Source organism: Siphateles boraxobius, unplaced genomic scaffold, assembly GCF_051911475.1.
Source record: "Siphateles boraxobius isolate OS27281-9 unplaced genomic scaffold, OSU_SipBor_1 28, whole genome shotgun sequence".
NCBI lineage: Eukaryota > Metazoa > Chordata > Actinopteri > Cypriniformes > Leuciscidae > Siphateles > Siphateles boraxobius.
This window is the reverse complement of record NW_027508897.1, coordinates 335,001-347,500: the sequence shown is the minus strand read 5'-3', so window position 1 is coordinate 347,500 and position 12,500 is coordinate 335,001. Positions and strand designations below refer to the sequence as shown.

The following is a 12,500-nucleotide window of genomic DNA, read 5'->3' as shown; positions in this document are numbered from 1 at the left end:
ATGAACGAACGAGTGAACGAACACAAAGCTGCTTCTATAGCAACACCATCAGGAGGATTGAAAGAATGAATGAACGAACGAGTGAACGAACACAAAGCTGCTTCTATAGCAACACCAGGAGGAGGAATTAATTAATGAATGAACGAACGAGTGAAACGAACACAAAGCTGCTTCTATAGCAACACCAGCAGGAGGATTAAATGAATGAATGAACGAACGAGTGAACGAACACAAAGCTGCTTTTATAGCAACACCAGGAAGAGGAATGAATGAATGAACGAACGAGTGAACGAACACAAAGCTGCTTCTATAGCAACACCAGGAAGAGGAATAAATGAATGAACGAACGAGTGAACGAACACAAAGCTGCTTCTATAGCAACACCATCAGGAGGATTGAAAGAATGAATGAACGAACGAGTGAACGAACACAAAGCTGCTTCTATAGCAACACCAGGAGGAGGAATTAATTAATGAATGAACGAACGAGTGAAACGAACACAAAGCTGCTTCTATAGCAACACCAGCAGGAGGATTAAATGAATGAATGAACGAACGAGTGAACGAACACAAAGCTGCTTTTATAGCAACACCAGGAAGAGGAATGAATGAATGAACGAACGAGTGAACGAACACAAAGCTGCTTCTATAACGACACCAGCAGGAGGATTGAATGAATGAATGAACGAACGAGTGAACGAACACAAAGCTGCTTCTATAACGACACCAGCAGGAGGATTGAATGAATGAATGAACGAACGAACGAACGAGTGAACGAACACAAAGCTGCTTCTATAACGACACCAGGAGGAGGAATGAATGAATGAATGAACGAACGAACGAGTGAACGAACACAAAGCTGCTTCTATAGCAACACCAGGAGGAGGAATGAATGAATGAATGAACGAACGGGTGAACGAACACAAAGCTGCTTCTATAGCAACACCAGGAGGAGGAATGAATGAATGAATGAACGAACGAACGAGTGAACGAACACAAAGCTGCTTCTATAGCAACACCAGCAGGAGGATTAAATGAATGAATGAACGAACGAGTGAACGAACACAAAGCTGCTTCTATAGCAACACCAGGAAGAGAAATGAATGAATGAACGAACGAGTGAACGAACACAAAGCTGCTTCTATAACGACACCAGCAGGAGGATTGAATGAATGAATGAACGAACGAGTGAACGAACATAAAGCTGCTTCTATAACGACACCAGCAGGAGGATTGAATGAATGAATGAATGAATGAACGAACGAACGAGTGAACGAACACAAAGCTGCTTCTATTGCAACACCAGGAAGAGGAATGAATGAATGAATGAATGAACGAGTGAACGAACACAAAGCTGCTTCTATAGCAACACCAGGAAGAGGAATGAATGAATGAACGAACGAGTGAACGAACACAAAGCTGCTTCTATAACGACACCAGCAGGAGGATTGAATGAATGAATGAATGAACGAACGAGTGAACGAACACAAAGCTGCTTCTATAGCAACACCAGGAAGAGGAATGAATGAATGAACGAACGAGCGAACGAACACAAAGCTGCTTCTATAGCAACACCAGGAAGAGGAATAAATGAATGAACGAACGAGTGAACGAACACAAAGCTGCTTCTATAGCAACACCAGCAGGAGGATTGAATGAATGAATGAACGAATGAGTGAACGAACACAAAGCTGCTTCTATAACGACACCAGGAAGAGGAATAAATGAATGAACGAACGAGTGAACAAACACAAAGCTGCTTCTATAGCAACACCAGGAAGAGGAATAAATGAATGAACGAACGAGTGAACGAACACAAAGCTGCTTCTATAGCAACACCAGGAAGAGAAATGAATGAATGAACGAACGAGTGAACGAACACAAAGCTGCTTCTATAGCAACACCAGCAGGAGGATTGAATGAATGAATGAACGAACGAGTGAACGAACACAAAGCTGCTTCTATAGCAACACCAGGAAGAGGAATAAATGAATGAACGAACGAGTGAACGAACACAAAGCTGCTTCCATAGCAACACCAGCAGGAGGATTGAATGAATGAATGAACGAACGAGTGAACGAACACAAAGCTGCTTCTATAGCAACACCAGGAAGAGGAATAAATGAATGAACGAACGAGTGAACGAACACAAAGCTGCTTCTATAGCAACACCAGGAAGAGGAATGAATGAATTAACGAATGAGTGAACGAACACAAAGCTGCTTCTATAGCAACACCAGGAAGAGGAATGAATGAATTAACGAATGAGTGAACGAACACAAAGCTGCTTCTATAGCAACACCAGGAAGAGGAATAAATGAATGAACGAACGAGTGAACGAACACAAAGCTGCTTCTATAACGACACCAGCAGGAGAATTGAATGAATGAATGAACGATCGAACGAGTGAACGAACACAAAGCTGCTTCTATAGCAACACCAGGAAGAGAAATGAATGAATGAACGAACGATTGAACGAACACAAAGCTGCTTCTATAACGACACCAGGAGGAGGAATGAATGAATGAACGAACGAGTGAACGAACACAAAGCTGCTTCTATAACGACACCAGCAGGAGAATTGAATGAATGAATGAACGATCGAACGAGTGAACGAACACAAAGCTGCTTCTATAGCAACACCAGGAAGAGAAATGAATGAATGAACGAACGATTGAACGAACACAAAGCTGCTTCTATAACGACACCAGGAGGAGGAATGAATGAATGAATGAACGAACGAGTGAACGAACACAGAGCTGCTTCTATAACGACACCAGGAAGAGGAATGAATGAATGAACGAACGAGTGAACGAACACAAAGCTGCTTCTATAGCAACACCAGGAAGAGAAATGAATGAATGAACGAACGATTGAACGAACACAAAGCTGCTTCTATAACAACACCAGGAGGAGGAATGAATGAATGAATGAACGAACGAGTGAACGAACACAGAGCTGCTTCTATAACGACACCAGGAGGAGGAATGAATGAATGAATGAACGAACGATTGAACGAACACAAAGCTGCTTCTATAACGACACCAGGAAGAGGAATGAATGAATGAACGAACAAGTGAACGAACACAGAGCTGCTTCTATAACGACACCGGGAGGAGGAATGAATGAACTAGTGAACGAACACAAAGCTGCTTCTAGCAACACCAGGAAGAGGAATGAATGAATGAACGAACAAGTGAACGAACACAGAGCTGCTTCTATAACGACACCAGCAGGAGAATTGAATGAATGAATGAACGATCGAACGAGTGAACGAACACAAAGCTGCTTCTATAGCAACACCAGGAAGAGAAATTAATGAATGAACGAACGATTGAACGAACACAAAGCTGCTTCTATAACGACACCAGGAGGAGGAATGAATGAATGAACAGACGAGTGAACGAACACAGAGCTGCTTCTATAACGACACCACCAGGAGGAGGAATGAATGAACGAGTGAACGAACACAAAGGTGCTTCTATAGCAACACCAGGAAGAGGAATGAATGAATGAACGAACAAGTGAACGAACACAGAGCTGCTTCTATAACGACACCAGGAGGAGGAATGAATGAACGAGTGAACGAACACAAAGCTGCTTCTATAACGACACCAGGAGGAGGAATGAATGAACGAGTGAACGAACACAAAGCTGCTTCTATAACGACACCAGGAGGAGGAATGAATGAACGAGTGAACGAACACAGAGCTGCTTCTATAACGACACCAGGAGGAGGAATGAATGAATGAATGAACGAACAAGTGAACGAACACAGAGCTGCTTCTATAACGACACCAGGAAGAGGAATGAATGAATGAACGAATGAGTGAACGAACACAGAGCTGCTTCTATAACGACACCAGGAGGAGGAATGAATGAACGAGTGAACGAACACAGAGCTGCTTCTATAACGACACCAGGAGGAGGAATGAATGAATGAATGAACGAACGAGTGAACGAACACAAAGCTGCTTCTATAGCAACACCAGGAAGAGGAATGAATGAATGAACGAACGAGTGAACGAACACAAAGCTGCTTCTATAACGACACCAGCAGGAGCATTGAATGAATGAATGAACGAACGAGTGAACGAACACAAAGCTGCTTCTATAGCAACACCTGGAAGAGGAATGAATGAATGAACGAACGAGGGAACGAACACAAAGCTGCTTCTATAGCAACACCAGGAAGAGGAATAAATGAATGAACGAACGAGTGAACGAACACAAAGCTGCTTCTATAGCAACACCATCAGGAGGATTGAAAGAATGAATGAACGAACGAGTGAACGAACACAAAGCTGCTTCTATAGCAACACCAGGAGGAGGAATTAATTAATGAATGAACGAACGAGTGAAACGAACACAAAGCTGCTTCTATAGCAACACCAGCAGGAGGATTAAATGAATGAATGAACGAACGAGTGAACGAACACAAAGCTGCTTTTATAGCAACACCAGGAAGAGGAATGAATGAATGAACGAACGAGTGAACGAACACAAAGCTGCTTCTATAGCAACACCAGGAAGAGGAATAAATGAATGAACGAACGAGTGAACGAACACAAAGCTGCTTCTATAGCAACACCATCAGGAGGATTGAAAGAATGAATGAACGAACGAGTGAACGAACACAAAGCTGCTTCTATAGCAACACCAGGAGGAGGAATTAATTAATGAATGAACGAACGAGTGAAACGAACACAAAGCTGCTTCTATAGCAACACCAGCAGGAGGATTAAATGAATGAATGAACGAACGAGTGAACGAACACAAAGCTGCTTTTATAGCAACACCAGGAAGAGGAATGAATGAATGAACGAACGAGTGAACGAACACAAAGCTGCTTCTATAACGACACCAGCAGGAGGATTGAATGAATGAATGAACGAACGAGTGAACGAACACAAAGCTGCTTCTATAACGACACCAGCAGGAGGATTGAATGAATGAATGAACGAACGAACGAACGAGTGAACGAACACAAAGCTGCTTCTATAACGACACCAGGAGGAGGAATGAATGAATGAATGAACGAACGAACGAGTGAACGAACACAAAGCTGCTTCTATAGCAACACCAGGAGGAGGAATGAATGAATGAATGAACGAACGGGTGAACGAACACAAAGCTGCTTCTATAGCAACACCAGGAGGAGGAATGAATGAATGAATGAACGAACGAACGAGTGAACGAACACAAAGCTGCTTCTATAGCAACACCAGCAGGAGGATTAAATGAATGAATGAACGAACGAGTGAACGAACACAAAGCTGCTTCTATAGCAACACCAGGAAGAGAAATGAATGAATGAACGAACGAGTGAACGAACACAAAGCTGCTTCTATAACGACACCAGCAGGAGGATTGAATGAATGAATGAACGAACGAGTGAACGAACATAAAGCTGCTTCTATAACGACACCAGCAGGAGGATTGAATGAATGAATGAATGAATGAACGAACGAACGAGTGAACGAACACAAAGCTGCTTCTATTGCAACACCAGGAAGAGGAATGAATGAATGAATGAATGAACGAGTGAACGAACACAAAGCTGCTTCTATAGCAACACCAGGAAGAGGAATGAATGAATGAACGAACGAGTGAACGAACACAAAGCTGCTTCTATAACGACACCAGCAGGAGGATTGAATGAATGAATGAATGAACGAACGAGTGAACGAACACAAAGCTGCTTCTATAGCAACACCAGGAAGAGGAATGAATGAATGAACGAACGAGCGAACGAACACAAAGCTGCTTCTATAGCAACACCAGGAAGAGGAATAAATGAATGAACGAACGAGTGAACGAACACAAAGCTGCTTCTATAGCAACACCAGCAGGAGGATTGAATGAATGAATGAACGAATGAGTGAACGAACACAAAGCTGCTTCTATAACGACACCAGGAAGAGGAATAAATGAATGAACGAACGAGTGAACAAACACAAAGCTGCTTCTATAGCAACACCAGGAAGAGGAATAAATGAATGAACGAACGAGTGAACGAACACAAAGCTGCTTCTATAGCAACACCAGGAAGAGAAATGAATGAATGAACGAACGAGTGAACGAACACAAAGCTGCTTCTATAGCAACACCAGCAGGAGGATTGAATGAATGAATGAACGAACGAGTGAACGAACACAAAGCTGCTTCTATAGCAACACCAGGAAGAGGAATAAATGAATGAACGAACGAGTGAACGAACACAAAGCTGCTTCCATAGCAACACCAGCAGGAGGATTGAATGAATGAATGAACGAACGAGTGAACGAACACAAAGCTGCTTCTATAGCAACACCAGGAAGAGGAATAAATGAATGAACGAACGAGTGAACGAACACAAAGCTGCTTCTATAGCAACACCAGGAAGAGGAATGAATGAATTAACGAATGAGTGAACGAACACAAAGCTGCTTCTATAGCAACACCAGGAAGAGGAATGAATGAATTAACGAATGAGTGAACGAACACAAAGCTGCTTCTATAGCAACACCAGGAAGAGGAATAAATGAATGAACGAACGAGTGAACGAACACAAAGCTGCTTCTATAACGACACCAGCAGGAGAATTGAATGAATGAATGAACGATCGAACGAGTGAACGAACACAAAGCTGCTTCTATAGCAACACCAGGAAGAGAAATGAATGAATGAACGAACGATTGAACGAACACAAAGCTGCTTCTATAACGACACCAGGAGGAGGAATGAATGAATGAACGAACGAGTGAACGAACACAAAGCTGCTTCTATAACGACACCAGCAGGAGAATTGAATGAATGAATGAACGATCGAACGAGTGAACGAACACAAAGCTGCTTCTATAGCAACACCAGGAAGAGAAATGAATGAATGAACGAACGATTGAACGAACACAAAGCTGCTTCTATAACGACACCAGGAGGAGGAATGAATGAATGAATGAACGAACGAGTGAACGAACACAGAGCTGCTTCTATAACGACACCAGGAAGAGGAATGAATGAATGAACGAACGAGTGAACGAACACAAAGCTGCTTCTATAGCAACACCAGGAAGAGAAATGAATGAATGAACGAACGATTGAACGAACACAAAGCTGCTTCTATAACAACACCAGGAGGAGGAATGAATGAATGAATGAACGAACGAGTGAACGAACACAGAGCTGCTTCTATAACGACACCAGGAGGAGGAATGAATGAATGAATGAACGAACGATTGAACGAACACAAAGCTGCTTCTATAACGACACCAGGAAGAGGAATGAATGAATGAACGAACAAGTGAACGAACACAGAGCTGCTTCTATAACGACACCGGGAGGAGGAATGAATGAACTAGTGAACGAACACAAAGCTGCTTCTAGCAACACCAGGAAGAGGAATGAATGAATGAACGAACAAGTGAACGAACACAGAGCTGCTTCTATAACGACACCAGCAGGAGAATTGAATGAATGAATGAACGATCGAACGAGTGAACGAACACAAAGCTGCTTCTATAGCAACACCAGGAAGAGAAATTAATGAATGAACGAACGATTGAACGAACACAAAGCTGCTTCTATAACGACACCAGGAGGAGGAATGAATGAATGAACAGACGAGTGAACGAACACAGAGCTGCTTCTATAACGACACCACCAGGAGGAGGAATGAATGAACGAGTGAACGAACACAAAGGTGCTTCTATAGCAACACCAGGAAGAGGAATGAATGAATGAACGAACAAGTGAACGAACACAGAGCTGCTTCTATAACGACACCAGGAGGAGGAATGAATGAACGAGTGAACGAACACAAAGCTGCTTCTATAACGACACCAGGAGGAGGAATGAATGAACGAGTGAACGAACACAAAGCTGCTTCTATAACGACACCAGGAGGAGGAATGAATGAACGAGTGAACGAACACAGAGCTGCTTCTATAACGACACCAGGAGGAGGAATGAATGAATGAATGAACGAACAAGTGAACGAACACAGAGCTGCTTCTATAACGACACCAGGAAGAGGAATGAATGAATGAACGAATGAGTGAACGAACACAGAGCTGCTTCTATAACGACACCAGGAGGAGGAATGAATGAACGAGTGAACGAACACAGAGCTGCTTCTATAACGACACCAGGAGGAGGAATGAATGAATGAATGAACGAACAAGTGAACGAACACAGAGCTGCTTCTATAACGACACCAGGAAGAGGAATGAATGAATGAACGAACGAGTGAACGAACACAGAGCTGCTTCTATAACGACACCAGGAGGAGGAATGAATGAACGAGTGAACGAACACAAAGGTGCTTCTATAGCAACACCAGGAAGAGGAATGAATGAATGAACGAACGAGTGAACGAACACAAAGCTGCTTCTATAACGACACCAGGAGGAGGAATGAATGAATGAACGAACGAGTGAACGAACACAAAGCTGCTTCTATAACGACACCAGGAAGAGGAATGAATGAATGAACGAACGAGTGAACGAACACAAAGGTGCTTCTATAGCAACACCAGGAAGAGGAATGAATGAATGAACGAACGAGTGAACGAACACAGAGCTGCTTCTATAACGACACCAGGAAGAGGAATGAATGAATGAACGAACGAGTGAACGAACACAAAGGTGCTTCTATAGCAACACCAGGAAGAGGAATGAATGAATGAACGAACGAGTGAACGAACACAAAGGTGCTTCTATAGCAACACCAGGAAGAGGAATGAATGAATGAACGAACGAGTGAACGAACACAAAGCTGCTTCTATAACGACACCAGGAAGAGGAATGAATGAATGAACGAACGAGTGAACGAACACAAAGGTGCTTCTATAGCAACACCAGGAAGAGGAATGAATGAATGAACGAACGAGTGAACGAACACAGAGCTGCTTCTATAACGACACCAGGAAGAGGAATGAATGAATGAACGAACGAGTGAACGAACACAGAGCTGCTTCTATAACGACACCAGGAAGAGGAATGAATGAATGAATGAACGAGTGAACGAACACAGAGCTGCTTCTATAACGACACCAGGAGGAGGAATGAATGAATGAATGAACGAACGAACGAGTGAACGAACACAGAGCTGCTTCTATAACGACACCAGGAGGAGGAATGAATGAACGAGTGAACGAACACAAAGGTGCTTCTATAGCAACTCCAGGAAGAGGAATGAATGAATGAACGAACGACTGAACGAACACAGAGCTGCTTCTATAACGACACCAGGAGGAGGAATGAATGAATGAATGAATGAATGAATGAATGCACATACTGCAAAAATGCTTTTCTTACTCAGTATTTTTCTCCTGCTTCCAGTCAAAATATCTAAAAACTCTTAAATCAAGATGCATTTACTATACAAGTAAAATGCCATATGATATTATGTCTTGTTTTCTGGGAATATAAATCTAAATTAAGTGATTTGTTGATTAAGAAAAAGCAAAATTATCTGGCAATGGGGTCAGAAACATAATGTTAATTCAAACAGAAACAAGATAATTTTTCTGACTCCATTGGCAGATCATTTTGCTTGTTTTAATCATCAAATCACTTAATTTTGATTTATATACCCAGAAAACTAGACATAATATCTTATGGCATTTTACTACATTGGTAAAAACATCTTTATTTAAGAATTTTCAGATATTTGGACTGGAAACAAGCCAAAAATACTAAGAAAAGCATGTTTTGCAGTGCAGGATCATTCAGAGACACAATGGCTCAAAAAATCCGATCTTTTACTGACATCTGACTCATATTTGTTGCACACGTGTGAACACACAAACATCCGCACGAGATCCGCATCTGATCTGAGATTTAAATCAGATCCATTAATAAATCTCGCTCACAGCTTTATATTGAGGTGGGAACTTTATATTTATCTTTGCAAAGGCTGCTTCATATGCTGATGATGTATGTGATGTGTGTGTGTGTTCGTTTACCATCGAAATGACTTTGAAGCTGTTATATTAAGGTACAAATCTTGCATAGTGTGTCTTTAAGACTTGCAGTGTGAATCAGGCATGCACTGAAGAGCCTCGTTCTGTGTCTGTGTTTCAGGCTCTGATATCGTCCAGTGGATGCAGAAGAACCTGAACATTGAAGATCAAGGTACAGTAGCTCGTCTCCTCCGTGTGTACGAGCTCACGGGACACACACCAATCAGACGCTCCTCAAACACGTTTAGCGCGGTAAACTCATTAGCTGAGCGCTGGCTGGTTGTTCAGACTGTTCGTCGGGATTCGATTAGGTCGAAGGTGACGGCGGGAAATAAACGGCTTGAGGAGGAAATCAAACTCTGGCATTTACATCCACGAGACGCATCGATCTGAGCTTGGGTCGTTTCGAGCCTAACGTGACCTTCGTGAAATCAGACACTGTTTTACATACAAAGGAGATGTGGAAGTTCACATTAACAAGTTCACAATAACATTTTTAATATGCTTTAAGACAAACCATGTGTAAATTCATAAGTCTTGAGTATTTTCTGCTTAAAACTGCAGTGAACCAAAGACAGTCTCAAAAACACGCTTTGAAATCGCTGGTGTTTCTGACGTCACAAACTACCTTGTAACCAATCAGATCAACGTGTGATCGTCAACGAGTGGATCTCTGATAGTCCAGTCATTTTAAGCCAAAATGGGGGTCAACCTTGAACAAATTGCAGCAGAAGCAAACTCAAATGATTTTGTATCCTCAATATGTCCTGAGTAAGGGAAAAAAAGCCCAGAAGAATCCCATTAGGGGAAAGTTTCGAAAAATACCCAAATATATCCCATTCATTCGCCTATTCATTCTTTTGCTCACGTGAAAAGGGTAAAAATTTTAACCTTTAGATATCACCATGAAAATTACTGAGTTGATTACTTGCATCAAGACAAACAAAAAATGTATTACAAGTTTTTTGAAATTGCTTGTTAACATGGACAAATGGTGCATAATATAATTACGTATTAGCAAATTTGCATAATTACCCAAACAGTTCTAAACATTGGATATAGCCAGGTGAAAATGTCTTGTTGAATCTTGTTGACATATAACAGTAAACTATTTAATATTAAGGTCTGAATGGAACCCATTTAGGCTACCCATGAACATTAATACAGGAAGAAGTACTTTAGAAACCAGCCTTTATTAATTATTATTAGATGGGGTTTGGGGCTGGGTCAGTGGGACTGTTTCTGGTGGATGAGTCTGAGGGAAGAACAGGAGACACGGGTAAGGACAATGCAGAAGACAAAAGGTAGGTGAAATAAAAAGTGTCTGGATCAAAAAATCTAATTACGTACACAATGCACTCAATACCCACACCCCATCTCTGCCATAATAATGAATTATTATTCTTCGGGGCTTTTTTTTTCCTTACTCAGGACATATTGAGGATACAAAATCAGTTGAGTTTTCTTCTGTTGCAATTTGTTCAACCTTTTTTCATAAAATGACTGGACTATGAGTGAGTGAGTGAGTTAGTGAGTGGAGGCGGGGCTCATTTGCATATTCATAGCACAGCGCATACTAAATGAGGCAAGGGTGTCGAGTTACATTCAAGATATTTTAGGACATGAAGACATTATTACAAGGTAAAAACGTTTTTTGGTGATCAGAGATGAGTTTTAAGGGATTAAATGATCGACTACAGGGACTTTGAGAATCACACTCAGCTTTTCTCAAGAGACTCGAGTGGATAAAATCCTACGAGACGCTAGATCAAGGGGCTTAAACCATTTAAAATTAGACAAAACAAGCATTAAAATAAGCTAAAACAACTCGAAATATTTTTTTTATATGTATAAAAATATATATATATTTTGTTAAGAATTTATTTAAATATTTGTTTTGATTTTTTTATTAAAATATATTTATTTTATATATATTTTAGGGCTGTGAAACGAATAATCACATCCACATTCAACTTTGCACTTTAAGTTCTTTGTATAATTGAGCTGAGCTGCTTTATTTATTCGAACAGAGTTCATTTATTACTCTGAAATCTGTGACGATTCCAGACAGAAAAATCCCTGAGACGATCAACTCCTGCAATCAGTTCATGAGATCAAAGAGCAGCTCGCTTACAGTGTGTGTGTGTGTGTGTGTGTGTGTGTGTGTGTGTGTGTGTGTTGCAGTGGAGGCTCTTCATCTGGGAACACTGATGGCCGCTCATGGTTATTTCTTCCCCATATCGGATCACGTCCTCATCCTGAAGGACGACGGGACCTTCTACCGGTTTCAGGTGAGATTCTCTCGCGTGATTGGCCGAGAACCTCATGTGATCGGCTGAGACCTCACGTGACTGGCCGAGAACCCCGTGACCCTCTGAAGACCTAAATCATTTTATGTATCAGAATATGACCATGATTAAACTTGATGTCATTCATATTCTGATACATATTCATATTTATATTCTGATTCATATTCACAAAAGCATTCATATTCTGATTCAAATTCATGAATATTCTGATACATATTCCTATGAATGATGTCATTCATATTCATATTC

The 12,500-nt window shown here is 41.3% G+C and overlaps 1 pseudogene across 1 annotated transcript in view; it reads left to right on the top strand.

The window, feature by feature from the left end:
- Window positions 1–12,500, top strand: part of LOC143753364 (regulator of G-protein signaling 7-like) — a 59,331-nt pseudogene that overhangs the window by 25,328 nt on the left and 21,503 nt on the right. Inside the window, exons 2-3 of the transcript XR_013207715.1 lie at window positions 10,064–10,114; window positions 12,127–12,233. The product of XR_013207715.1 is annotated as a regulator of G-protein signaling 7-like (transcript). The remainder of the gene's footprint in view (window positions 1–10,063; window positions 10,115–12,126; window positions 12,234–12,500) is intronic.